The sequence below is a fragment of the Sciurus carolinensis genome, chromosome 1 (genome assembly GCF_902686445.1).
Source record: "Sciurus carolinensis chromosome 1, mSciCar1.2, whole genome shotgun sequence".
Taxonomy (NCBI): domain Eukaryota; kingdom Metazoa; phylum Chordata; class Mammalia; order Rodentia; family Sciuridae; genus Sciurus; species Sciurus carolinensis.
Genome location: NC_062213.1, coordinates 133,121,952 through 133,149,783, shown reverse-complemented (window position 1 = coordinate 133,149,783; position 27,832 = coordinate 133,121,952). Strand labels below are relative to the sequence as shown.

At 39.0% G+C, this 27,832-nt stretch overlaps 1 pseudogene; it reads right to left on the bottom strand.

The window, feature by feature from the left end:
• The window catches only part of LOC124989128 (guanylate-binding protein 4-like), a 41,832-nt pseudogene extending 36,198 nt beyond the window's left edge, over positions 1–5,634 (bottom strand).
• Between the last annotated feature and the right edge of the window lie 22,198 nt (positions 5,635–27,832).

Genomic DNA, 27,832 nt, shown 5'->3' with positions numbered 1-27,832 from the left:
GGCCATACTACCAAAAGTGCTATGCAGATTCAATGCAATTCCAATTAAAATCCCAATGATGTACCTTACAGAAATAGAGCAAGCAATCATAAAATTCATCTGGAAGAATAAAAAACCCAGAATGGCTAAAGTAATCCTCAGTAGAAAGAGCAAAGCAGAGGGTATCGCAATACCAGATCTTCAACTCTATTACAAAGCAATAGTAACAAAAACGGCATGGTATTGGTACCAAAATAGACAGGTAAATCAATGGTACAGAATAGAGGAAATAGACACAAACCCAAATAAATACATTTTCTCATACTAGACAAAGGGGCCAAAAATATGCAATGGAGAAAAGATAGCCTCTTCAACAAATGGTGCTGGGAAAACTGGAAAACCATATGCAACAGAATGAAATTAAACCCCTATTTCTCACCCTGCACAAAACTCAACTCAAAGTGGATCAAGGACCTTGGAATCAGACCAGAGACCCTGCATCTTATAGAAGAAAAAGTAGGTCCAAACCTTCAACTTGTTGTCTTAGGATCAGACTTCCTTACAGGACTCCCATAGCAAAAGAAATAAAAGCAAGAATCAACAACTGGGATAAGTTCAAACTAAAAAGCTTTCTCTCAGCAAAGGAAACTATCAGTAAAGTGAAGAGAGAGCCTACAGAGTGGGAGAATATCTTTGCCACTCATCCTTCAGATAGAGAGCTAATTTCCAGAATCTGTAAAGAACTCAAAAAACTCTACACCAAGAATACAAATAATCCAATCAACAAATGGGCTAAGGAAATGAACAGACACTTCACAGAAGAAGATCTACAAGCAATCAACAAACATATGAAAAAATGTTCAACATCTCTAGTAATAAGAGAAATGCAAATCAAAACTACCCTAAGATTTCATCTCACCCCAATTAGAATGGTGATTATCAAGAACACAAGCAACAATGGGTGTTGGCGAGGATGTGGGGAAAAAGGTACACTCACATTGCTGGTGGGGCTGCAAATTAGTGCAGTCACTCTGGAAAGCAGTATGGAGACTCCTCAGAAAGCTTGGAATGGAACCACCATTTGACCCAGCTATCCCACTCCTTGGCCTATACCCAAAGGACTTAAAATCAGCATACTACAGAGATACAGCCACATCAATGTTCATTGCTGCTCAATTCACCATAGCCAGATTGTGGAACCAACCTAGATGCCCTTCAGTTGATGAATGGAAAAAGAAACTGTGGCATATATATACAATGGAATATTACTCCGCCATGAAGAATGATAAAATTATGGCATTTGCAGGCAAATGGATGAAATTGGAGAATATCATGCTAAGTGAGATAAGCCAATCTCAAAAATCCTAAGGACGAATGATCTCGCTGATAAGCGGATGAGGACATATAATGGGGGTTGGGAGGGGTTAGTGTTAGGTTTAGGGTTAGGTTTAGGGTTAGGGATAGGAGGGTGGTAAAATGGAGGAAGGATGGACTGTATAGAGGGAAAAGAGGGGTGGGAGGGGTGGGGGGGAAGGGAAAAAAATAACAGTATGAATCAAACAACATTACCCTATGTAAATTTATGATTACACAAATGGTATGCCTTGACTCCATGTACAAATAGAGAATCAACATGTATCCCATTTGTTTACAATAATAAAAAATATTAAAAATAATTAAATTAAATTAAAAAAAATAGGGATTACAGGCTGGGAAACAGCCTGGGTTCAATGCAGCTGTGGAATAGGCTCACTGAGGATGAAGTAGAAAAATCATTTGGGACCCAAATTTAGGCTTTGTTGATCACCCAGGAAGAGACTCTCAAGGCTACTAGGTACTCAGCTGAATTGGAGTTCCTTCTCTCTAATAGGAGGGAGTAACAGAGAATAAAGTCCTGTCGCAGGAGGAACATATTGCTTAGAAGGCTGTTGACAACTTGAGAGATATGTTTAACCCTCCCCACTTAGACATGAGTGGAAGCATTGCTTCTCATGATCATTCAGAGATTCAGATTCCTGCCTTCTCTGTTTTGTTTCCTACACACTAAAGCACGGTATTCATCTGCAAGATCAAAGATTGACTGCTGCCACATCTGGTATCCTCAGTAAATAGGACAGGAAAAGAGCAAATGCTTGAATAATGGCTCCGAATTCTCTGGACCAGACCTACAAAGTAACATAAAAGTAATTCTAGAGTGACTCTATTCTTCCCTAAGAAAGGGGAAGGGGTACGTGGGTAGGAAGGATAGTAGAGTGAAACAGACATTATTACCTCATGTACATATATGACTGCATGATGGATGTAATCCTACAACATGTACATTCAGAAAAATGATAAATTATACTCCATTTTTGTATGATTTATCAAAATGCATAAATTCATTCTACTGTCATGTATAACTACTTAGAACACATAAAAATTTTTTTAAAAAGTAATTCTGAGGGCTGGGGATATAGCTCAGTTGGTAGAGTGCTTGCCTCTCAAGCACAAAGCCCTGGGTTCAATCCCCAGTACTGAAAAAAAAAAAAAAAAAGTAATTCTGATGAAATCTCATGTATAAACTTAATCACCAGGACAACCCAACTGAAAGAGCAGGGAGAAAAATATAACTTCTGCCTGGGTTGCCAAGAGCTCATCTTGTAAAATAGAACCATAAAATATTTAAAACTGAAAATTCTGTCATAACTCTCAAGTATGTAAAATATCAGAAAAAGATACTTTTTAAATCCTGAAAGGAATTTGTTAATTTCTATAATTGAAGCTGCTGACCTAATACAGCAACCTTAACTTCCTCAGACACAAGGATTGGTGATGTAAAGTGAGATGTGGGCACCCAAGAAATGGTTCAAACTAACACTCTCTCTCTCTCTCCCTCTCCTGCTCTTAAACTGCTCTTATTTTACTTTTCTAAATTGTTCACAAGCTTAGAAAGATTTAATTCTAGAGAAAAAGAATATAAGACTAGCTAATTCTTATGCCTTTAATATTTGAGTAATGGAAAAACCAGAAGTATTAATATTTTGTTAGTATTTATTATATTTTAATATCTATTATTAATTTATCATTTACTATTTTAATTACTATCTCGTTAGATTTTAAAACATTTTTAAATAGGAAAAAATGTACATGCCAGTATATGTCAATGAAAAGCAAAGACAGTAGTTTATTTAGAACAGCAGATCATATTTAAGGGAGAATGGGGACAATCTCAAGAGAGATGTCTTTGGGTTAAAGCAGGGAATGCACATTCAATGGATAGTGCAGACTGTCTCCAGACGGGAGACAGTAAGCAGCCGCTTGGTGTGGGGTGCTGATATTTTTAGGGACCCAGTTCTAGGAGCTGGATTAGAGCTGGAACCAGAGTGGACCTACAGAATTTTGTGCCAGTTTTCCCTTCTTCATGGCACAAGGGCAGAAGTCAAGGGCATGTGCTCAGGAGTTGTAATTTTTCCTGGGTACTTTTCACATCTCAATAGTTCATGGGTGTTTCATTTGAGACCCAGTGTCTTGTCCTTTATTCCCAAATTCCTATCTCAGAATGATGAAAAAAGTCTAAGGTCTAAAGCTCATGGCATGATGTGTTTTTATTTAGATTCCTTCCCCAGGAGAAAGAGATTTGAATGCATGTGGTATATTTGGGATGTGATGATGGAAAGCCAGTTGAAAGGAAAAAAATAGAGAGTAAAAATGGGAAAATGGAAAAACCATTTAATTACTGAGTTGGAAAAAAATCGTGGGAACTCAAGATTAATCCCATAAAATCTCACTATTGTAATCATTGTTTTCAGGGAAAAGTGGAAATAAATGACATTTTTAATCTATTATTTCTATGTATAACTTGAGTTTCTGATATTTCTGATTCCAATCCAACACAACTCCTTTTTTTTTAACTATGAGCATGTTAGTTGTCATTACACACAATAAGTTTACCTATTTGCCAAATCTAGCATACACAGAAAGTAATTTCAAAGTTGTTGATTCAAAACTCTACAAAACATAAATTTAAATAGAGTAAATTTTTGGTGGACGGTTCCTTTTTTGTTTTTTAGAATGCACATGGTCAAAACACTATATTCCCAAGTCGGTTAGATGACTTCTTTCATTCTTTGCTTTCTGTGGTATGCTTAACTCATTTGTAGTTCACTTAGACCCACTCATTACTTTCTGTTTCATTGGGTCTCTTTCATATTTTGGTGTATTGATTAATTTTCAGTGTGTGTTTATTTTTGAGTATATGAAACGCCACAATTCTAAAAGTTCCAGTCTTAAGCATAGGGAGACTCTGTCTCAAAATAAAAGTTAAAAAGGGCTGACCATATAGCTCACTGGTGGAACTTCCCTGATTCAATTCACAGAACCAAAGAAGGAAAAACATGTCAGAGCTTGCAAAAAGATGTAGTTAGAAAAATGTCATTTCATCTCACTTCCTTATTCCCATTCCAGGTGTTTTTCTTTTCTTTCTATCGCATCCCGCCCTCATCCTCTATTCAAATACCATCTTGTTAGTTGCTGGTTTGTCCTTCCTAGATTTCCTTTTCAAATATAATAATTAAATTCAGGTAATAAACATTTCCATCTCTTCCAACATTAATAATTTTCATGTGCAGGAAATTTCCATGTTGACTATTACTCCATGTACATCAACTGTATGTGGCTTTTAATCATTGAAGCAATGAAGCCTCCATCCTGAAATAGTCTAGGGAATCCAGGTTTGGTTTTCTCTTAATTCTGCTCCATATGGAGAATTTTATACACAAGTACAGGCACACCTCCTTTATCCAGAGCTTGGTAATCAGATAATTTTAAATTTTTATGAAGTTAAAAGGAATAAAACATTTTTGCATTACTAATACCTTAACTTAGTGATTTTTTTGTCAGTACCTCAATCCCTGTCAACGAGCACCTGAGTTTCCATTCTTTCTCTTTATAATGTTGGTTACTTCTGACTCATTTCACCTTAACCGAATGCCAGTCCTGCCTCAATCTAGTTACCCATTTCTTCAGGGGTAGGTGACAAAAAAGGTCATTCATTTTTCTCTGATCAGGACTCATTTCCTCTTACAATTGCCCATTGAGATTACTGTCAAACTGATCATGTAGTCAATTATACAGCATGAGGCGTAACATGCAAAATGGGAACCAGTCAGTGACTGGCTCAGAAAAAGTTTCTGCACAAAGATTTTGGAAGTTCCCCAAAATGATCTCTGGGACAATGGCCCCTTTGGGCAAATACCATGTTGCCAAATTTTATTTATCTTGAGCTATGAGAATTGTCAATAAAGCAGATTTCATCTGAATTTCATTAGGTAATGTAAGTGTCAAGAAGGACATGACAATCTTAAAACCTTCCCAGTTCCCTCTGTGGGCACCATCTTTACTGGAGACAAATTCAATACAGCAGGAGCAGTGAGCAGACATGCTGCCTCTTGATATCCCCAGGATTATAAGTGAGCTCCCATCCCACAACTGGCTCAGGAACAGCGTCCCTGGGAGATGCTCATTTAGAGAGAATCAACTCACTTCATCAACATACCCATCCCTGCCCCAGTCTCACCTTAACTGAGGATCCTCTCGAGTTGGGAAGAAGGCAGCTTCCAGGAGGTAACAGCTGCTGATGAGCTCCTTCGCTTCTCAGTTTGACCACACTGCTTTCTCTTTCCCTCCCTCTGTCACTTTATTTTATTACCTTACTGCTCTGACTTCCTGATACTTTACGGGCTTCCTTCAGTGACCTAATGAGGAAATGCGTAAACAAAAAAGGAAACTGAAAAATCAGAGGAATAGGAAACTGAAGTACTGAATTCCTGCATTTGTTCAACAACCATAAAAGAAATCACTGAGAGGAAGGATTTTTAAAATTTATTTTTATTGTACACAAATGGGATACATACTGTTTCTCTGTTTGTACATGCAGTAAAGGCATACCATTTGTGTAGTCATACTTTTACATAGGATAATAGTATTTGATTCATTCTGTTATTTTTTCCTTCCCCCCCACCCCTCCCACCCCTCTTTTCCCCCTATACAGTCCCTCCTTCCTCCATTCTTACCTACCAGTGTCATCATCCACTAATCAGGGAGATCATTTGTCCTTTGGATTTTTGAGATTGGGTTACCTCACTTAGCATGATATTCTCCAATTTCATCCATTTGCCTGCAAATGCCATAATTTTATTCTTCTTTGTAGCTGAGTAATATTCCATTGTGTGTGTGTGTGTGTATGTATATATGTATATATATATATATATATATATATATATATCATATATATATATCACAGTTTCTTTATGCATTCATCAATTGAAGGTCATCTAGGTTGGTTCCACAATTTGGCTGTTGTGAATTGAGCAGCTATGAACATTGATGTGGCTGCATCTTCGTACTATGCTGATTTTAAGTCCTTTGGGTATAGGCCAAGCAGTGGGATAGCTGGGTCCATTCCAAGTTTTCTAAGGAATCTCCACACTGCTTTCCAGAGTGGCTGCACTAATTTGCATCCCCACCAGCAATGTATGAGTGTTCCTTTTTCCCCACATCCTTGCCAACACCTGTTGTTGCTTGTATTCTTGATAATTGCCATTCTAATTGGGGTGAGATGGAATCTTAGGGTGGTTTTGATTTGCATTTCTCTTATTACTAGAGATGTGGAACATTTTTTCATGTATCTGTTGATTGTTTGTAGATCTTCTTCTGTGAAGTTTCTGTTCATTTCCTTAACACATTTGTTGATTGGGTTATTGTATCTTGATGTAGAGATTTTGAGTTCTTTATAGATTCTGGAGATTAGTGCTCTATCTGAAGTATGAGTGGCAAAGATTTTCTCCAACTCTGTAGGCTCTTTCTTCACATTGCTGATGGTTTCCTTTGCTGAGAGAAAGCTATTTAGTTTGAATCTATGCCAATTATTGATTCTTGCTTTTATTTCTTGAGCTATGGGAGTCCTGTTGAGGAAGTCTGATCCTAAGCTGGCATGTTGAAGATTTGGACCTACTTTTTCTTCCATAAGATTCAGGGTCTCTAGTCTGATTCCAAGGTCCTTTATCCATTTTGAGTTGAGTTTGTGCAGGGTGAGAGATAGGGTTTTAGTTTCATTCTGCTACATATGGAATTCCAGTTTTCCCAGCACCAATTATTGAAGAGGCTATCTTTTCTCCATTGCATATTTTTGGCACTTTGTCTAGTATGAGAAAATTGTATTTATTTGGGTTTGTGTCCATGTCCTCTATTCTGTACCATTGATCTACCTGTCTATTTGGTACCAATACCATGCCGTTTGTTTACTATTGCTTTGTAGTATAGTTGAAATTCTGGTATTGTGATACCCAGTGCTTCACTCTTCCTGCTAAGGATTGCTTTAGCTATTCTGGATTTCTTATTCTCCAGATGAATTTCATGATTGCCTGCTCCTTTTCTATAAGGAACATCATTGGGATTTTAATTGGAATTGCGGTGAATCTGTATAGCACTTTTGGTAGTATGGCCATTTTGACAATATTAATTCTGCCTATCCAAGAACATGGGAGATCTTTCCATCTTCTAAGGTTTTTTTATTTCTTTTTTTAGTGTTCTGTAGTTCTCATTGTAGAGGTTTTTCACCTCTTTTGTTAGACTGATTACCAAGTATTTTATTTTTTTCGAGGCTATTGTGAATGGGGTAGTTTTCCTAATTTCTCTTTTCAAAGATTCATCACTTATGTATAAAAAGGCATTACATTTATGAGCATTGATCTTATATCCTGCTACTTTACTGAATTCACTTATGAGTTCTAAAAGTTTTCTGGTGGAATTTCTCGGTTCCTCTAAGTATATAATCATGTCATCAGCAAATAGGGATAGTTTGAGTTCTTCTTTTCCTATTCATATTCCTTTAATTTCTTTGGTCTGTCTAATTGCTCTGGCTAGACTTTCAAGGACTCTGTTGAATACAAGTGGTGAAAGAGGGCATCCCTGCCTTGTTCCCGTTTTCAGGGGGAATGCTTTCAGTTTTTCACCATTTAGAATGATATTAGCCATGGGCTTAGCATACATAGCCTTTACTGTCGCGTCCCCTGCCCGCAGAGAAACACGAAACCGGATCAGGGGCAAGTTCTTTATTTCTGCAGTCTGCTTCTTCTGCAGTACCCCGACACTTTACAATGTTAAGAAATGTTCCCACTATCCCTATTTTTTCTAGTGTTTTGAGCATGAAGGGGTGCTATATTTTATCAAATGCTTTTTCCACATCTTCTGAAATAATCATGTGATTCTTGACTTTAAATCTGTTGATATGGTGAATGACAGTATTGATTTCCGGATGTTGACCCCACCTTGCATCCCTGGCATGAAACCCACTTGATCGTGGTGCACTATCTTTTTAATATATTTTTGTATGCAATTTGCTAAAAAATTTGTTGAAAATTTTGCAATCAATGTTCATTAAGGATATTGGTCTTAAATTTTCTTTCCTTGATGTGTCTCTGTCTGGTTTAAGTATCAGGGTAATAATGGCTTCATACAATGAGTTTGGGAGGGTTCCCTCCTCTTTCTGTTCATGGAATACTTTAAGAAATATCGGAATGAGCTCTTCTTTAAAGGTTTTATAGCACTTGACTGAGAACCCATCTGGTCCTGGACTTTTCCTTTGTTGGTAGGTTTTTGATGACTTCTTCTATTTCATTACTTGAAATTGGTCTATTTAAATTGTGTATCTCTTCCTGATTCAGTTTAGGTAATTCATATGTCTCTAGAAACCTATTGATATCTTCAAGATTTTCTATTTTGTTGGAGTGGAGATTTTCAAAATAGCTTCTGATTATGTTTTATATTTCACTCGTGTCTGTCATGATATTTCCTTGTTCATTCTGAATTTTAGTAACTTGAGTTTTCTCTCTCCTCTTTGTTAGTGTGTCTAAGGGTTTATCAATTTTGTTTATTTTTTTCGAAGAACCAACTATTTATTTTGTCAATTCTTTGTATTGTTTCTTTTGTTTCAATTTCATTGATTTCAACTCTAATTTTAACTATTTCCTGTCTTCTACTATTTTTGGTGTTGCTCTGTTCTTCTTTTTCTAGAACTTTGAGCTGTAGTGTTACGTCGTTTATTTGTTGATTTTTTTCTTCTTTTATTGAATGCACTCCATGAAATAAATTTTCCTCTAAGTACTGCTTTCATAGTGTCCCAGAGATTTTGATATGATGTGTCTTTGTTCTCATTGACCTCTAAGAATTTTTTAATTTCCTTCCCGATGTCTTCTGTTATCCATTCATCATATAATAGCATATTATTTAATCTCCAGGTGTTGGAGTAGTTTCTGTTTTTTACTCTGTCATTTATTTCTAATTTCAATCCATTATGATCTGATGGAATATGAGGTAGTATCTCTATCTTCTTGTATTTGCTAACAGTAGCTTTGTGGCATAATATATGGTCTATTTTAGAGAAGGATCCATGTGCTGCTGAGAAGAAAGTGTATTCGTTCTTTGTTGGATGGTATATTCTATATATGTCGGTTAAATCTAAATTATTGATTGTGTTATTGAGATCTATGGTTTCTTTGTTCAATTTTTGTTTGTAAGATCTGTCCAGTGGTGAGAGAGGTGTGTTAAAATCACCTAGTATTATTGTGTTGTGGTCCATTTGATTTCTGAAATTGAGAAGGATTCGTTTGACATACATGGATGAGCCACTGTTTGGGGCATAGATATTTATGATTGTTATGTCTTGCTGATTGATGCTTCCCTTAAGCAGTATGAAATATCCTTCTTTATCCCTTCTGACTAACTTTGGCTTGAAGTCCACATTATCTGAAATGAGGATGGATACCCCAGCTTTTTGCTGAATCCATGTGCATGTTATGTTTTTCCCCATCCTTTCACCTTTAGTCTATGGGTATCTCTTTCTATGAGATGAGTCTCTTGCAGGCAACATATTGTTGAATCTTTCTTTTTAATCCAATCTGCCAGTCTATGCCTTTGATTGATGAGTTCAGGCCATTAATATTTAGGGTTGTTATTGAGATACGATTTGTAATCCCGGCCATTTGGCTTTTTTTTTTTTTTTTTTTTTTGACATGACTTGGTTTCTCATTTTTTTGACTATTCCTTTAGGATAGTTCCTCCCTTTGCTGATTCCCATCATTGTGTTTCATCTCTTCCTCATGGAATATTTTTCTGAGAATGTTCTGTAATGCTGACTTTCCCTTTGTAAATTCTTTTAACTTCTGTTTATCACAGAAGGATTTATTTCATCGTCAAATCTGAAGGTAAGTTTTGCTGGATATAAGATTCTTGGTTGGCATTCATTTCTTTCAGGGTTTGAAAATGTTGTTTCATGCCCTTCTAGCTTTTAGGGTCTGGATTGAAAAAATCTGCTGATATTCTTATTGGTTTCCCCCTGAATGTAATTTGGTTCTTTTCTCTCACAGCCTTTAAAAATCTGTCTTTATTTTGTATGTTAGGTATTTTCATTATGATGTTGTCTTGGTGTGGGTCTGTTGTAATTTTGTGTATTTGCAGTCCTATAAGCCTCTTGTACTTGATTTTCCATTTCATTGTTCAGATTTGGGAAATTTTCTCATATTATTTCATTCAATAGATTGTTCAATTTTTGGTTTGTTTCTCTAAGCCTTCCTCAATCCCAATAATTCTAAATTTGGCCTTTTCATGATATCCCATAATTCTTGTAGATTCTGTTCATGATTTCTTACAGATTATCTGTTTGGTCAACTTTGTTTTCAAGATTAAATATTGTCTTCAGTATCTGAGGTTCTGTCTTCCAGGTGTTCTATCCTATTGGTTATGCTCTCTATGGAGTTTTTAATTTGGTTTATTTTTTCCTTCCTTTCAAGGATTTCTGGGTTTTTTTTTTCAATATCTCTAACTCTTTATTCAAATGATTTTGCTTCCTGTATTTGCTCTTTTAACTGTCGATTTGAGCGATCATACAATGCCTGCATTTGCTCTTTCATCTCATCATTCAATGCCTGCATTTGCTTTTTCATCTCATTGTTTGTTTCCCTGATCATTTTAATTATGTACATTCTGAACTCTCTTCTGACATTTCTTCTGTCATGCTGTCATTGGATTTTATTGATGTAACATCTAGATTTGTTGGGGCATTTTCTTCCCTTTGTTTTCTCATATTGTTCAGGTATCAGTGTATCACTGAGATATTGCAGATTTCCTCCATTGACTTATAATGTCCCTGAAGATTTCTAGTATCCCCTCTTAGCCTTCAGTAGCCTGAAGTCTTGGAGTAAGTTGATAATGCAGTGCTCCAGAAGGAAGCTGCCTCTTTAGGGGGTGGTGGCCTTCAAGTGGGGGTTTATTCCCTGCTAGTGGGTAGAGGCACCTCCACTTGTTGACCAATGGTCATCCAAAGGGGAACTAGGCTGTGGGCTAAGGCAATGCCTGTTTGGGCCTGTGTCTCTAGTTTACCGTCCTTGTGGGTAAACCTCACCCAGCAGGGAAGACTCACCCGGTGGGGAGGTCTCACTGGTCAGCTCCCCTCCTAGAAGTTCCCCTCAATCCACAACTACCGCCTGGGGCTGAGCAGGCTCTCTCTGCAACATTCCCAGGGGCCCCAACCTACCTCCTGGGCCTGGGAGCCTCATCCTGCACCTATGAGTCTCCTTAGGCTGCCTCCTTCTCCTGCAGGTTCCAGGCCTACAGTCCTGGAACTTTCGCCCTGCCCCCTAAATGTCTCTCTGTGCTGCTGCTCCACCAAGAAGCTGCTTAAGGTCCTGGGACCGTGCTCTGTACCTAATCATCTGACTGTGCGGCCCCTCCTTGGAGCAGCCGCCTGCAGCCCCGGTGGCAGTTGCTCCGAGTTCAAGCAACTTGCTGTGTGCCTCCTCCTTCAAGCAGCCTTTGAGAGAAGGATTTGACACAATTTCTCAATTAGATCCTTCAAATATGAAGAAATCTTAGAGACTTCTTGCAACAAAATAATAATAAATAAACTGTACTGTTTCATTTAAATAATGTCATTTACCTTGTTTGTGGCCCACTTTGAGATCATGAGGATGAGAAACCCTTATATTCTATAGATCCCATTGATTTGAATATCACACTGAAGCACAGTGGATCACTCACTCATGTAACTTACAAAAGTGTCCCTGAGGGAATATCTTCATTTTATACACTTGTGATATTAAAGCACCTAACCAGGCCCTGGCACTTAATATTTAATAAATAAAATAAATACAAATGAGGATAGCTCCCTCTTGTTTCACGTGGTTTTGACCCAGTTACAACTGCTTACATAGATCATTTCATCTTATTCTTATCACAAATACCTTTACCCCAATGTTATGAAGAATTTTTATGACCGGTTTAAATAACAGAGCTGCTAAGCAAAATTGGAAATAAGGCATCTTGCTCCAAAACCCACGCTTTCACACCACTTCACTAAAATAGTCCTGTGTTTGCTGAGTAAAAACACAATAATTAAGTCATCTATTCTGCAACTGATTTTCATGCCACATTTTTTACATGTATCATTCAAATCTCACAACACTGCTTCATAATACTGAGGTATTTATGTGTTTTGTTTATTTCAGTACTCAGGATTGAACTTAGAGATGCTTAACCACTGAGCAACATCCCTAGTCCTTTTTATGTTTTATTGTGAGGTTTTGTTTGTTTGTTTGTTTTTGAGATAGGGTCTTGCTAATTTGCTGAGACTGGCTTCAAACTTGCAATCTTCCTTACTCAACCTCCCATATCACTGGGATTAACAGAAGTATGATCCTGCACCCAGCTAACAGTGAGGTATTAACTATACTTTCTGCCCAAAAAGGGGAAATATTCAGAGAGAGGATAAGTAACATATGTACTTAAAGTCACTGAGCTCGAAAGCTAGCAAGTCATTGAACAAGACCTCAAACTTGGAAATACATCTGATTTAAACCAAAATATCTCTACACTGTCTATAGATGAAAGAAGTGTGAGGGGTGTAATGTGACAGACAGGAGATCCAGAATGTTTGTGTGTGTGTGTGTGTGTGTGTGTGTGTGTGATGGGAGAATTCTACTTCTTGTCTGGCAGCAGTGAACATCTCAAGTGAAAAACTTGCAGGGAGCAGCGTTACACTTCAGCTACCTAGAAAGTAAACAACTGCCCCCAAATTGACTCAGTGTTACCAAGGGAACCAGTATAGGAAACCTGGTGGTCTGATCCCCCATGGCACATTGTGATCGGGCAAGAAACCTATAAAATATATAGCTTTTCCCCCAGTAAATGAGTTTGCAGGATGCTCACCACAAACCTGCTTTCACCCAACTCTTGGAGTCTAGGTCTTGACTCCATGCCCTTATCCTGCATATGAACTAGCCTGGCACAAGAAGCTAGCCTGGCACAAGAGAAACTGTGTGGTGTGTGTGTGTGTGTGTGTGTGGTGTGTTTATGTAAGGTTGAAAGTGAAGTAGGTCAGGGTCCCTTTGAATGGAACCAGTACTCTGAAATCAGTTGCTTCTTCTTGCTTCAATATATCTGTTATTTATATCAGGCAACCAAAAAATTGTTCCAGAGACAATTGATTTTTATGTTATGTTTAATTTAATGAAAAAATCAAAGTAAATTCCTTCTGTTATAAGATGAAAAGAGCCCATTGCCTCATCTGCTTTATAGAGTGTTCTTTACATACAAGATGTTTTTGGTTCTAGGTTTGTTTTCCTGGTGAGCAATAAAATAAGCCCAATTCTTATTTATCCATGTGAAAATGTGCTTTAAATAATTTCAGGGTAACTTAGTCCTTTAGGGTGGCTACAACAAAATACCATAAAGTGTCTGGATTTGTCTGTGCAATAGATAATTCGTTCTCATAGTTCTGGAGTCTTGGGAAGTTCAATATTAACTCATTGGCAGATGCAGTATCTGTGAAAGGAACCATCTTCTCCTTCACAGATCGTGGTTCCTAGCTATGTCCTCCTATGGTGGAAATGAAAAACTCTGTTCTCTTGGGCACCTCAACAGGGCCCTAAATCTCATTCTTGAGGGCTCCACACTCATGACCTGAACACTTCCCATGGCCCCGCTTCCTAGTACCATCACACTGGAGATCAGGTCTCAATGTGTGAATTTGGAGCAATGTAAACATTCAGTCCGTTGCACAGAATAAGTACTGTGCTATGGTTATTTAAAGCTGATTTCAACTACAGTAATGAGGTGTCAACGATCAGGTGAAACGGCCTGATCTGAAATGATCACCTTAATATCTCAGGATTTAGCACAGGAATCATTCTTCTCTGTAAAAACAAGAAAGTCTTGAAGAATTTACATGAGAAATGATAGAAATAATGATACCCAGTGGCTTTCAAGGATGTAATTGTTTATGAGAAGTAAGCAGATGCCTGTTCCTTTTCATGACCATGACATGAGGTACCACAGTGTTAGAAGCTCATGGCAATTGTGCCATGTTCTAGGGATTGGAGCTGCTGCCCACTTGTCTCACTCCAGAGAGGAGGCAGCTTTTGATCTCACATTGAGACAGGAAACTTGCCTCAGAATCTCCCTAATACCCCTCGGGTGAGACTTTGCTTCACAGAAGGCTCTCACTAGGAGGAGGCAACTTGGTTACATGTTCTTAGTTCCTCCCTCTGAGGGATGCATGCTTGTGTGACAAATGTAATCTGAGATTGAGGAGTTCAGAAGGGGACCATGCAAATCTCTCCTCAGCTTTCCTGCTTCCTTATATTATTTCCAGTGCTCTTAGACGAGGTCTACTTCTTTTCTTTCTTTCTAACAAGTTCCCAGCCCTAACTTCTACTCCACAGCAGAAGAGTTTTCCAAAGACTCGTTCATTCTGGGTTGTTCAAACTCAGCCCAACGGGTGAGAAGGTGGCACGAGCAAAGCAAGCTGTAGACACAACCTGAGAAAAGGCACAAGGCCTTCAGAAATGGCCAAATACCAAGTAGAGGAATGGGTGTGCACTTGTCTTCATGTAAATTGTCGAGAAGGTGCTTGAAATACATTTGCTATATCTTCAAAAATTCAACAATTATTCATTAATTTTCAAGTGTGGGAGAGGTCATTGTCTGGAAATTATTTGGGATGTATATAAACATTAACCTAACACATGATAAACATATGCCCTAACTTAACTGAGGGGAGAATAATTACTTGCTTTATTGGTTGTTTACCTCTCTCCTGATTCCTTCATGATATAGAAATAGCTACAATTTCATACCAACATTTCCATCTTGATGGTTTCATATTCCAATGCTGGTCATGTGTGTTGGGGATATGAGATGGGGCATGAGAGCTCTTACCTAACCCCTCATTACCCTTCACCAGACTCCAAGATGTGCAGTTATCAGGGCATTCCTCTGATAGACAGCAGCAGGTCCTTAGGGACTGACTCATCCACAGGCCTTCTGTTTGCCGATGGAAGTGTGTGGTGTGTGTGTGTGTGTGTGTATGTGTGTGTGTGCGTGTGCATGCACACATGTCTCGTTTGGGGTTTTGTTTTTTCCCATTTGTGATGCTGCGACAGAACCCACATATACTAGTCAAGAGGTCTTCATGGAGCCACACTCCATCCCTTCCAAGTGCTTTTGGGTGGGGAAACTGGAAGGCTACTAAACATGACTTTAAATCCTGAGAAAAGCATAGGCAAGCTCTTAGAAACTTAGGGGCAGACCAAGACTGAAATAGATTTCCATGCATGTATGAGTTTGTCAGAATGAACCTAACTACTGTGTAAACTATATAGTCCTAGGGCCGAATTCCTTAAGACTTCACACATAATTCAGATAGAACACTAATCTCCAGAATCTATAAAGTACTCAAAAACTTCACACCAATGATACAAATAACTCAATAAATAAATGGGCTTAAGGAAATGAGCAGACACTTCACAGAAGATCGATAAGGCAATCAACAGATATATGAAAAAAATGTTCAACATCTCTAGTATAAGAGAAATTCAAATCAAAACTACCCTAAGATTTCATCTCACCCCAATTAGAATGTCTATTATCAAGAATACAAGCAACATAGTGTTGGTGAGGATGTGGGGGAAAAGGTACACTCATACATTGCTGGGGTTGTAGATTGTTGTAGCCATTCTGGAAAGCAGTGTGGAGATTCCTTAGAAAAACTTGGAGTGGAACCACCATTTCACCCAATTGTTCCACTATACCCAAAGGACTTCAAGTCAACCATACTACAGTGACACAGCCACAACAATGTTTACAGCAGCTCAATTTACCATAGCTAAACGATGGAACCAACCTGATGCCCTTCAACAGATGAATGGATGAGAAAATGTGATATATATAAAATGTTGGACCTTGCTCGTACACCAAATTAAAAATACTCATACTCCATATAAGTGGATATGTCTTCCAACTTCATATTCCAGATATGATTGCTGTTACTTTGAAACATATTCTTCCAATTTATTCACTAGATTGTATCTAATTCATGGGACCTAGAATTTATATATTTTAGATCTTTTCTTAAGTAAAAGACAAAAACAAAATAAAAGTGATAACTGAGGCTGGTATGGGAAGATTTTCAGTGGTAGAGGGCTACAGTGTTAGACTCTGGGGTCAATCACCAACTCCAAAGAAAAAGAAAAAAGAAAAAAGGGTTATTTATTGAAAATGAGCAAAGAAGCATAATCATTAGCATTTTTAATGCTGACAAATGCGACAAATATCATCTCAGTTTGTTGGTCTTTACCTTTGATTAAATAACTTCCTCTAATATTTAAATTTTACTTTAAACAATAATTTAAAAAACTAAAAATGTATTAATTTAAGGAAGTCTGCTGTGTTAAACCATAGAACAAAATCATATCATCAATTTACTCTTTGGTTATTACTGCCTTCTGGGTTCTAAGGGCAAATAACTAAGTACTGTGTTCTTAAAACAGTTGTCAACTTAGTTTCATTGGCTATATTTCTCTGCCTAGAATGCTCTGAGCTGCTCAAAAAGACATCAGAGTGTCCCTCCTGTTTACATCAGTATGATGTGTGGAATATATTCTTTGACAATGACATGACAAAAACTAAGCATCAATAGCTAGAAGTTACAGATCCCTTTTTATAGCATCATCTAAGATAACAGCTATCCAACACTGTAACTGAAGACAATATCAGAAGATAAATTTCAAAATAATATTTTGAATCCCCTTAGTTTTCCTTAATGTGCCACGCCGTGCTGCCAATCACATTTTATGTAAAAGTTTATGTTTATATGAGCTTATTACCAGCATCTCCTAATTTCACAGTTAAAACATACTATGATTTTGTGAAATGAGTTCATTGGTTTTCACAAATGATCTTTTTGCTTTGCTTTGTTTGGAGCTATGCTGCTTTTCCCTGCAACATTTAGGTACATGATCACTCATATGGGTGGATATAAATGTGGGCCAGTGATATGGAGTAAAGATGAACAAAACAAGGTTCTCACTTCAGCCAGTCTGTACATGATAGAGAAGATATTGTAAGATGTAGCAAGAAGCAATGGATGTTTAAGTGATGATAAAAATACAATGTGTGGTTCCCTACTCGAGCAATAGTCAATTTTACTTGTAATATTGTAGATGGTTTTACAGACATTTCTATTCTTCAAGTGGATCTTACTTACTCAGAGTTCAGCAAATAGATTTTGGAGAAAATATATTTCAGAATGGAAATACACAATGGTAGGAGCTGAATACTGGGAAACAGCCTGGCTCCAATGCAGGCAATGGAAAGGCTCACTGAAGATGAAGAAGAAAAACACTGAGGACCCAGTCATGGGTTTGTTTGCACACTCAGGAAGAGACTTTCAAGGCCATGAGGTATTCAGCTGTGTTGGAGTTCCTTCTCTCTGATGGGAGGGAGATAGAATAAAGTGATGGTACTGGAGATGCAGATCTCTTAGGGGATGGTTGATATAACTTGAATATGTTAAAAAAAAAAAAAACCTTTAGACATGAGTGGAAGCTTCACATGATCATTCAGAGATTCAGATTCCTGCCTTCCCTACACACTAAGGCACTGCATTCATCTGCAAGATCAGACTGACAGCCACCTTATCTGGTATCCTGAGTAAGTAGGATGGGAAAAAAGTGACTGCTTGAATAATGGCTCAGAGGTCTCTGGACCAGACCTACAAAGCAACATACAAGTAATTCTGATGAAATCTCATGTGTAACTTAATCACCAGGACAACCTACCTGCAAGAGCAGTTAGAAAAATATAATCTCTTCCTGGGTCTCCAGAGCTTACTTCATGAAATAGAAGCAACAATATTTAAAGATGTAAATTCTGTCATAACTCTACATAGAACAACATAAAAAAAAAAAAACAGGTATTCCTATAGTTCTGAAGGAGTTTTGCCATTTCTACAACTGAACCCACTGATTTGCCATTTCTAGAATGAACCCACTGACATAAATTCAGGGGCCTGGACTTTTGGAGACAATGAGACCAATGATGTAAAAATTTAAACCCCAGAGAAAGAAAGTTCTCTCTCACCAAATAGATCAAATGTCTGTCTCTCTCCCCCAACTCTTTCTCTTTCTGCATTCCCACCCGCTCTCATTCCCTCTGTCTTCTGCTCTTATTTTTTCTTTCCTTTTTTTCTTTTTTTTTAAAATATTTTAGTTGTAGATGGACACAATATCATTATTTATTTATTTTTATGTGGTGCCAAGAATCGAACCCAGTGCCTCACATGTGCTAGGCAAGTCCTCTACCACTGAACCACAACCCCAGTCCTCTGTTTTATTTTGTACATAATTTTTGAAAGATACAATTTCAGAGATGAAGAATATAAAATAGCATTTTTAGTCTTTTAGTCTTTAAATTAAAATTTGTAGTGTTGTTATGTTGTTAGTTTTATTATATTTAATACCCATTATTAATGTATTAATTTTAGTATTTTAATGATTATATTATTGCATTTAAAACATTTTAATTAACAAAAATGCATATATTTATTATGTATAACATGTTATTCTGAAATATGTGCACATTGTAGAATGGTTCAGTTCAGCAAATAAATGCATGTATTACTTCATAGTTTTTTTTTGAAGTGAGAACACTTAAAATCTATTCTGTTAGCAACTTTCAAGAATATACTATACAGTTATTAACCATAGTTACCATGTAATATATCTCTTGCTACTATTCCTTCTAATTAACTGAAATTTTGTATCCTTTGGTCAATCTCTCCCAAGCTCATACCCAACACAAGTACTAGTAATTACAGCTTCCATATAGAAGTACAATCAAGTCATACTGATCTTTCTTTATTTCTTTTTTTTTTTCTTCAGTATCAGGATTGAACCCAGAGGTACTTATCACTGAGCCACATCTCCAGTCTTATTTTATATTTTATTTAGAGACAGAATCTTACTGAGTTGCTGAGGCTGACTTTGAACTCAAGATCCTCCTGCCTCAACCTCCTGAGCCACTGGGATTACAGGCATTCATTCACCACTGTGTCCAGGCACACTGGTCTTTCTGTGCCTGAATTATTTCACTTAAAATATTATCCTCAGCTCATACATATAGTCACAAATGATAAACTTTCCTTCTTTTTAAAGGATGAAAACTATTCCTTCATTTATATGTAGCATATTTTCTTCATTCAACCATTGACTGATTAATACATAGGTTGGTTCTTTATCTTGGTTATTACAAATAAAACTGCAAGGAGCTTGAGAGTGCAGGTATTTCTTCTACATACTTATTTCTTTTAGATGTGTATTGGATATAGCTGGGAAGCTGAGAGAAAAAGAGAGAGAGAGAGAGAGAGAGAGAGAGAGGAGAGAGAGAGAGAGAGAGAGAGAGAGAGGAGAGAGAGAGAAAGAGAGAGAGAGAGAAAGAGAGAGAGAGAGAGAGAGAGAGGAGAGAGAGAGAGAGAGAGAGAGAGGGCTCACAAGGTAAGGAACAGAGATGGTATATACCCTTCCAGGGCACACACTCAGTGAACTATATCCTCCACCTGGGTCCTACCACCTACACTTTTTACCACCTCCCAATAATGTCATCAAATATGAATCCTTCAATGGATTAATCCACTGACAAGGATAGAGCACATGATCTAATCACCTTCCTAAAGGCCCTACCCCTGAACACTGCTGCATGGGGACTGAGCCTTCAATACATGAGTCTTGGGGGGACTGCATTTGCAACATGAACACTCACTTCCATAATGACTGTACTAACTTCCATGCTCACCAACAGTGTGCAAGAGCTACCTTTTCTCCACAGTGTCTCTATCAGTTTCTATCTTTCATCTTTGTGACAGTAGCTATTCCAATAGGTATTGTTGGGGACTGTGCCATGTGGGCTGCGCCGGGATGGTGCCTGGTGGTCAGTCGGGGGTTGCTTTGATCACATCAGCGGTGAGGAGGTTGATTAACATAAGCACACCCAGGTGATTTGTCATTGGCCGTATTCAATTAAGTCCACGCACACAATGCATGCACAGGTGTTCCTGAGTATTCCTGCTCGGGCCTGCTCATTTTAACCTTGCCATGATAGGGCAGCTGGCTCCTCACCTGAACTCAACTGGCGTGGTCCCGCCCTCCACCTCCTGGAGGGAATATAAGCAGCAAGCAAGAAGCAGCAGTATACAGAAGTGGCAGAAGCAGCAGCTAGCAGAGAGAAGAAGAAGCAGAAAGCAGCAGCAGCTAGCAGAGAAGAAGAAGCAGTAAGCAGAAGCAGCGGTAAGCAGAAGCAGCTAGCAGAGAGAAAAGCAGTAGCTAGCAGACAGCAGAAGCGGCAGAGAGCAGAAGCAGCAGTAAGCAGAAGCAGCAGTAAGCAGCAGCAGTTAGCAGAGATAAGAAGCAGCAGTAAGCAGAAGCAGCTAGAAGAAGCAGACAGCCCTCAGATAGATAGCACCTAGTTCACAGGATGCGGGACGTACCTCTAAGAAGAAGCAACAGAACTATAAGAAGAAATAGATCTCTGATAAGTGTAGCAAGTCTCTCTTTCTCTAAGAACTTCCTGATAAGCAAAGTCTCTCTTTCTATAAGCAAAGCCTATCTTTCTCTCAAAGTTTCTCTTCCTCTAAGCAAAGTTTCTCTTCATCTAAGCAAAGTCTCTCTTCCTGATAAGCAAAGTTTCTCTTCCTCTAACCTCTAAGCAAAGCATCTCTTCTTCTCAAAGTCTCTTTCCTCTATAATTAGTGAATATAGGAAAAGTAGTTTATTTTCAGTCCACCTCTGATAAAATCTGCGCAATTGTTGCCACGGGTGGCGACAAGGTGTGAGCAGATAATTTAACTACAGTTTTGATTTGCATTTCCCTAGTTATGAGCAGTGGTGGGCATTTGTCTGTCTTCTTTGAGAAATGTGTATGACAATAGTTTGTTTAATTTTAATTGTTTTTTTGTTTGTTTTTGCTATTCAGTTGCTTGGTTTTCTGACATATTTTGGATGTTAACCTTAGCAGATGGATGGCTTGTGTGTCAATCCACTGGTTTTCTCTTTATTCTCTTATTTCTTTGGCTATGCAGAAGCTGAATAGTAATCCCATTTGTCTATTTATGCTTTTGTTGCCTGTTCTTTGTGTTCATATCCAAAACATGATTGTACAGACCAAAGTCATGGAGCTTTGTCTCCATCATTTCTTTACAAACTCTTGCAGTTAACTTTTTGATCACTGTGGCCAAAACACCCAACAAGAACAGTTTACAGAAGGAAGATTTAGTTGGGGCTCATGGTTTCAGAGATCTCAGTCCATAGATGGTGGACTCCATTGCTCCAGGCCCAGGATGAGGCATCACATCATGAAGGAAGGAGCCAAGAGGAAAGCTACTCAGCGCAAAGTGGGGTTAGGAAGCAAGGCAGGGATGGGTGAAGGGCCACAGGGAGATGCATTCTTCCAGGGCACACCCCCAGTGACCCACCTCCTCCAACCAGGCTCCTCCTGCTGACAGTTACCACTTAGTTTGTGCATTCAAATAGGATGGACTGATTAGGTTGCAGACTCACAGTTGAATCACTTTACTTCTAAACATTCCTGGATCAACAGGAGTTCTGGGGGATGCACATCATATCCAAACAGTAACACATACTTGTATAGTTTTGAGTCTTACATTGAACTCTGTCAACAATTTTTACTACATATTTGTATCTGGTATGAGATAAAGTCTAATTCATTCCCCTGCATGTGGCTATCCAGTTAACTCAACACCATCAATACAAATACTCCTTTCACCATTTTGTGTTCTTAGCAACTTTTGCCAAAGTCAATTGACTGCAAAAGTTCAGTCTTATTTCTGGGTTCTTAAATCTGTTCCTTTGGTCTACATGTCTGTTTTCATGTCAACTCTGTACCTACTTGTATTAATTGCTAACACTTTGTAGCATGTTTTTCCTTTTGCTTTGTTTTGTTTTGTTTCTCAAAAAAAGATTTTGGATATTCAGTCTTTCCTGGTTTTGTACTAATTCCAGTATTTTTTTCTATTTATTTGAAAAATGATTTTGACTGATATTGCACTAAATGTCTAGGTCACATTGGGTAATGTAGAACAATATTAATTCTTCTAATCCATGACTACAGGATTTCTTTTCATTTGTTTGTGCCATCTTCAGTTTCTTTCACCAATACTTTAGAGATGATAGTGCATAGATCTTTTACATTCTTGTTTTAATTTGATCTCAACTATGTCATTTTTTGTAGTTATAGTTAATAGAATTATTTTCTTGATTTCCTTTTCAGGTAGTTCATTGTAAGCATCTAGAACCACTTTTGATTTTTATATGTTAAGTCTGTATCCTGCAAGTTTACCTAGTTCATTTACTCATTTTGACAAATTTTCAGTGAAATCACTAGATTTTTCTATGTGCAATCATGTCATCAAAAACAGAAATAATTTAACTTCCTCTTTTTTAATTTGTATGCCTTTTCTGTCTTTCTCTGGCCCCATTTATCTGGCTAGATTTTTCTGTGCACTGTTGAACAGAGTAAGTGTGGGACTAGAAGTATAGCTCAGTGGTAGAGTGCCAGCCTATGAGTTTGATTCCTGAAGCACAAGGCATGCACACACAGAGCAAGCATGAGCACCTGTGTCTTGTTCCTGCTCTAAGAAAAAAGGCTTTGACTTTTTCACCACTGAGTATGATGTTAGGTGTGGGTTTTTTACAGACAGAATTTTTGGGGTTAAGGTACCTTCCTGCCATATCTCACTTGTTAAGAGTTTTTATCATAAGACTGGGGATGTAGCTCAGTGTTACAAGGATTTTCTAGCATGCTTAAGGCCCTGGGTTCAATCCTCAGTACCAAAAAAAAAAAAAAAGGAAAGCTATTTTTTTATCCATTAAGGTGATCATATGGTTTTTTTTCGTCCTAAATTCAGTAAATGTAGAGTATCACTCTATCAAATTATATGTTCAACCATGCTTGCATCCCTGGGATAAATGGCACTTGATCATTTTGAATGGCCCTTCTCATTCTCATGTGCTATTGAAATTGACTTATTAATAATTTTGAGAAATTTGCAACAGGGATGTTGGGCTGCAGTCTTCTCAGGTGAACCCTTGCCTAGTCTTGATATCAGGATTTGGTCAGTGTTGTGAATGAGTTAGGAAGGGCCCCAGCTTTTACAAGGAAATATAAAAGGTTGATATTAGGTCTTATTTAAAGGCTTGGTAGAATTCAGTAGTAAAGTCAATATGTCATGGATTTTTTTTTTTTTTTTTTTTTGGTGGAAGACTCTAATTATTACTTCTTTTATTATAGAAGAAAAACACATTTGGAGTCTTTCTACTGGCTTTTATGGTGGGTAATTGAGGCAAGGAAAAATATCCTCCAAAACAATATTCTGTCAACCATTGGAAGTATATAACATTGGGGGAAAATATTGTTAAAATGATATCCTAAATCAATGGAATGAGACTTATAAATGAAATAAACTTTTTGTTCCAGTAAGTCAACTTTAGAAAAGATTAGCCAACAGACTTATTTAGAAAAAGTTATTTTTTTTAATTTTCATTTTATTTATTCATTTATTTATCTTGGTGCCTGTACTCAGCTTTGGAGTTTGGTGGAAATTCTCAGGCAGGAAGAGTCTTGTTTACTATCATGCTACTCAAAGCTTGGTGAGGGAAGCACAAAGACACCAATGTAGCAGCCCTTCTAAAGCAGAAGAGAACTGAAGTAGTTTCAGTTCAGAATTCTGAGTAAAATTAAATCAGAAGCATATGAATTCATGGATGTGTCAAATCCATAGCAGAGAAACCAGAAAAAAGTCTGCAATAAATTGGACCCTTGCTAGGAGAGGAGTCTGCTGATAACTTGATTTTGAACTTCCAGCCTCCACAGCTGGAGAAATACATATCTGTTCCTTAGCCAGTTTATGGGTCGCTAATAAACAGCAGTCTAAGGGGATTACACACCTTCACTCCAGCTTATAAGTCAAAAGATATGTTTATACTTTATGGTGGTGCTAGGCAGATGGTGGTTTTCTACTTGTACAAACAAGGTATACAGTCATTCTACCTTGGCACTGATGCTCAGAATGGACCAACTCAGGGCTTGCCACTGCTTCACAAAATGAAGTGATGCAGAGCTGGGCACAGCCCAAAAACCCTGTTCTGTTCATCATGGGTAGACTCAGGACACAGGCTGCTCTCCACAGGATTAAAGCATAAAGCTATATAAAAGCCACTATCAATCAAGGACTAAGAAAACTAGGCCAAAAGTAGGAGAAAAAAATTAAACCTGAGAGAAAATTGTAATGTACAGAAAAACAAATATACAATAGAGAGAATCAAAGCACCTAAAATGTTGATGTCTGATGAAGATTAATAGAATTGACCAAGCACAAAGAAATGACTAATTGCCATCTTCATTTGCAAAGGATACAAAATGACTCAAGAAAATTTGTCCTGGAGGAGGTTCAAGATGGCGGACTAGAGGGCGGCTGCATTTCATGTTGCTCCAGGACTCAAGATTCAAAAGAGGAGATAGTGACTTGGGACCAACTCAAAGCCGCCCGGGGAGTTTCTCCCATAGGGGAGGCGTCCCCGAAGGGGCAGTAGCCCTGGAACGCAGAGAACTTTGTGAAGTACAGTGACTCGGCGGGTCGCCCCTCCCCCGCCGGAGCGGTAAAAACGGACAGCGAAGCGGAGCGAAAAATGGCGGATTGAAGTTTCCAGGACCGCGGGCAGATTCTCTAACCTAAGGAGACTCGTCTGCGAAGGGTGAGGCTCTCAAGCCCAGGAGGGAGGTCCGGGCCCCTGGGAACGTTGCCTGCAAAGGCTGCCCCTGCCCAGGCGGCAAGACACACCTCCCCTGCTGGAGCAGTGAACTCGGAAAGCGGGGAACTTTGCAAGGGAGGTTGTGCGACACACTGCTTGGTTTTGAAGCGATCTGCCAGGGCTCCAGCGGCTGCCAGAGAAAGAGTGGGGCGGCGAGTTGTTTGGATCCAGCAACCGCCTGAGCAACGGGGAGGGGGCTGCCCAGAGGAGGTGGAGGTACGCAGTGAGTGCCTTGGTCTCCAAGCGCCCACACCTGGAGGAAGAGACGAGCGACGGGTCACTGGGGCTTGGAGCATATGTACGAGGCTCCAAGTGACTGCTCAGAGGGCGGGTCGCATAGCCAGGCGATTAGGTGCATAGCAAGGTCCGGTCCAGGGACCTAGGCACCTTTTCTTGAATGAACTACACAGAGACAAACTGAGGGGCGAAGTGAAGGTTCCAGGACTTCAGGCAGCGTCTCTGAGAAGGGACAACCTAAGGAGACTCGTCTACGAAGGGTGAGGCTCCCAGGCCCAGGAGGTAGGTCTGGGCCCCTGGGAAGGCTGCCCTGCCCAGGCAGCAAGACACATCTAACCTCATTGGAACAGTGAGCTCGGAAAGTGGGAGACCTTGCAGAGGAGGCCGAGCAGCACACCGCTTGGTTTTTTGGTTTTTTGGACCAATCTGCCAGGGATCCGGGGGCTGCCAGAGAAAGAGTTGGGTGGCGAACTATTTGGATTCAGCAACTGCCTGAACAACGGGGAGGGGGCTGTCCTGAGGAGGTGGAGGTGCGCAGTGAGTGGCTTGGTCTCCAAGCGCCCACACAGAACACCTGCCTGGAGGAAGAGACGAGTGACGGGTCACTGGGGCTTGGAGCATATGTACGAGGCTCCAAGTGACTCTTCAGAGGAGGGGTCGCATAGCCAAGTGATTAGGTGCAAAGCACGGTCCGAGCCGGGGATCTAAGCACCTTTTCTTGAAAGAGCTACACAGAGACCAGCTGAGGGGTGGAGCGAAGGTTCCAGGACTGTGGGCAGCTTCTCTGAGGAGGGGCCACCAAAGGAGACTCGTCTGCGAAGGGCAGGGCTCCCAAGCCCAGGAGGTAGGTCCAGGCCCCTGGAAACGCTGCTTGGGAAGGCTGCCCTGCACAGGCGGTAGTTGTGGACTGAGGAGAACCTCTAGGAGGGGAACGGACTAGTGAGACCTCCCCACCGGGTGGGTCTTCCCCGCCGAGTGAGGTTTTCCCACAAAGACAGTAAAACCAGAGACACAGGCCCAAACAGGCATTGCCTTAGCCCGCAGTCTAGCTCCCCTTTGGATGACCATTGGTCAACAAGTAGAGGCACCTCTGCCCTCTAGCAGGGAATATACCCCACCTGAAGACCACCACCCCTAGAGAGGCAGCTACCTAGGGGAACACCGAAGTATCAACTTCCTCTAAGACTTCAGGCTACTGAAGGATAAGAGGGGATACACTAGCAATCTTCAGGGACATTATAAGTCAATAGAGGAAATCTGCAACATCTCTGCAGTCCACTGATACCTGAACAATATGAGAAAACAAGGGAAGAAAATGCCTCAAACAAATCTGGATGTTATATCAATAAAATCCAATGACAGCATGGCAGAAGAAATGTCAGAAAGGGAGTTCAGAATGTACATAATCAACATGATAAGGGAAGCAAACGATGAAATGAAAGAGCAAATGCAGGCATTGAATGAACGCACCAATAGACAGTTAAAAGAGCAAATACAGGAAGCAAAAGACCATTTCAATAAAGAGTTAGAGATATTGAAAAAAAAACCAAACAGAAATCCTTGAAATGAAGGAAACAATAAACCAAATTAAGAACTCCATAGAAAGCACAACCAATAGGATAGAACACCTGGAAGACAGAACCTCAGATATTGAAGACAAAATATTTAACCTCGAAAACAAAGTCGAACAAACAGAGAAGATGGTAAGAAATCATGAACAGAATCTCCAAGAACTATGGGATATCATGAAAAGGCCAAATTTGAGAATTATTGGGATTGAGGAAGGATTAGAGAAACAAACCAAAGGAATGAACAACCTATTCAATGAGATAATTTCAGAAAATTTCCCAAATCTGAAGAACGAAATGGAAAATCAAGTTCAAGAGGCTTACAGGACTCCAAATACACAAAATTACAACAGACCCACACCAAGGCACATTATAATGAAAATACCTAACATACAAATAAAGACAGAATCTTAAAGGCTGTGAGAGAAAAGAACCAAATTACATTCAGGGGGAAGCCAATACGGATATCAGCAGATTTTTCAATCCAGACCCTAAAAGCTAGAAGGGCCTGGAATAACATTTTTCAAGCCCTAAAAGAAAATGGATGCCAACCAAGAATCTTATACCCAGCAAAACTTACCTTCAGATTTGACAACGAAATAAAATCCTTCCATGATAAACAAAAGCTAAAAGAATATACAAAAAGAAAGCCAGCATTACAGAACATTCTCAGCAAAATATTCCATGAAGAAGAAATGAAAAACAAAGAAGCAAATCAGCAAAGGGAGGAGATATCCTAAAGGAACTCTCAAATAAAGAGGAACCAAGTCGTGTCAAAAATAAGCAAATAAATGAATAAAATGAGTCAAATGACCGGGAATACAAATCATATCTCAATAATTACCCTGAATATTAACG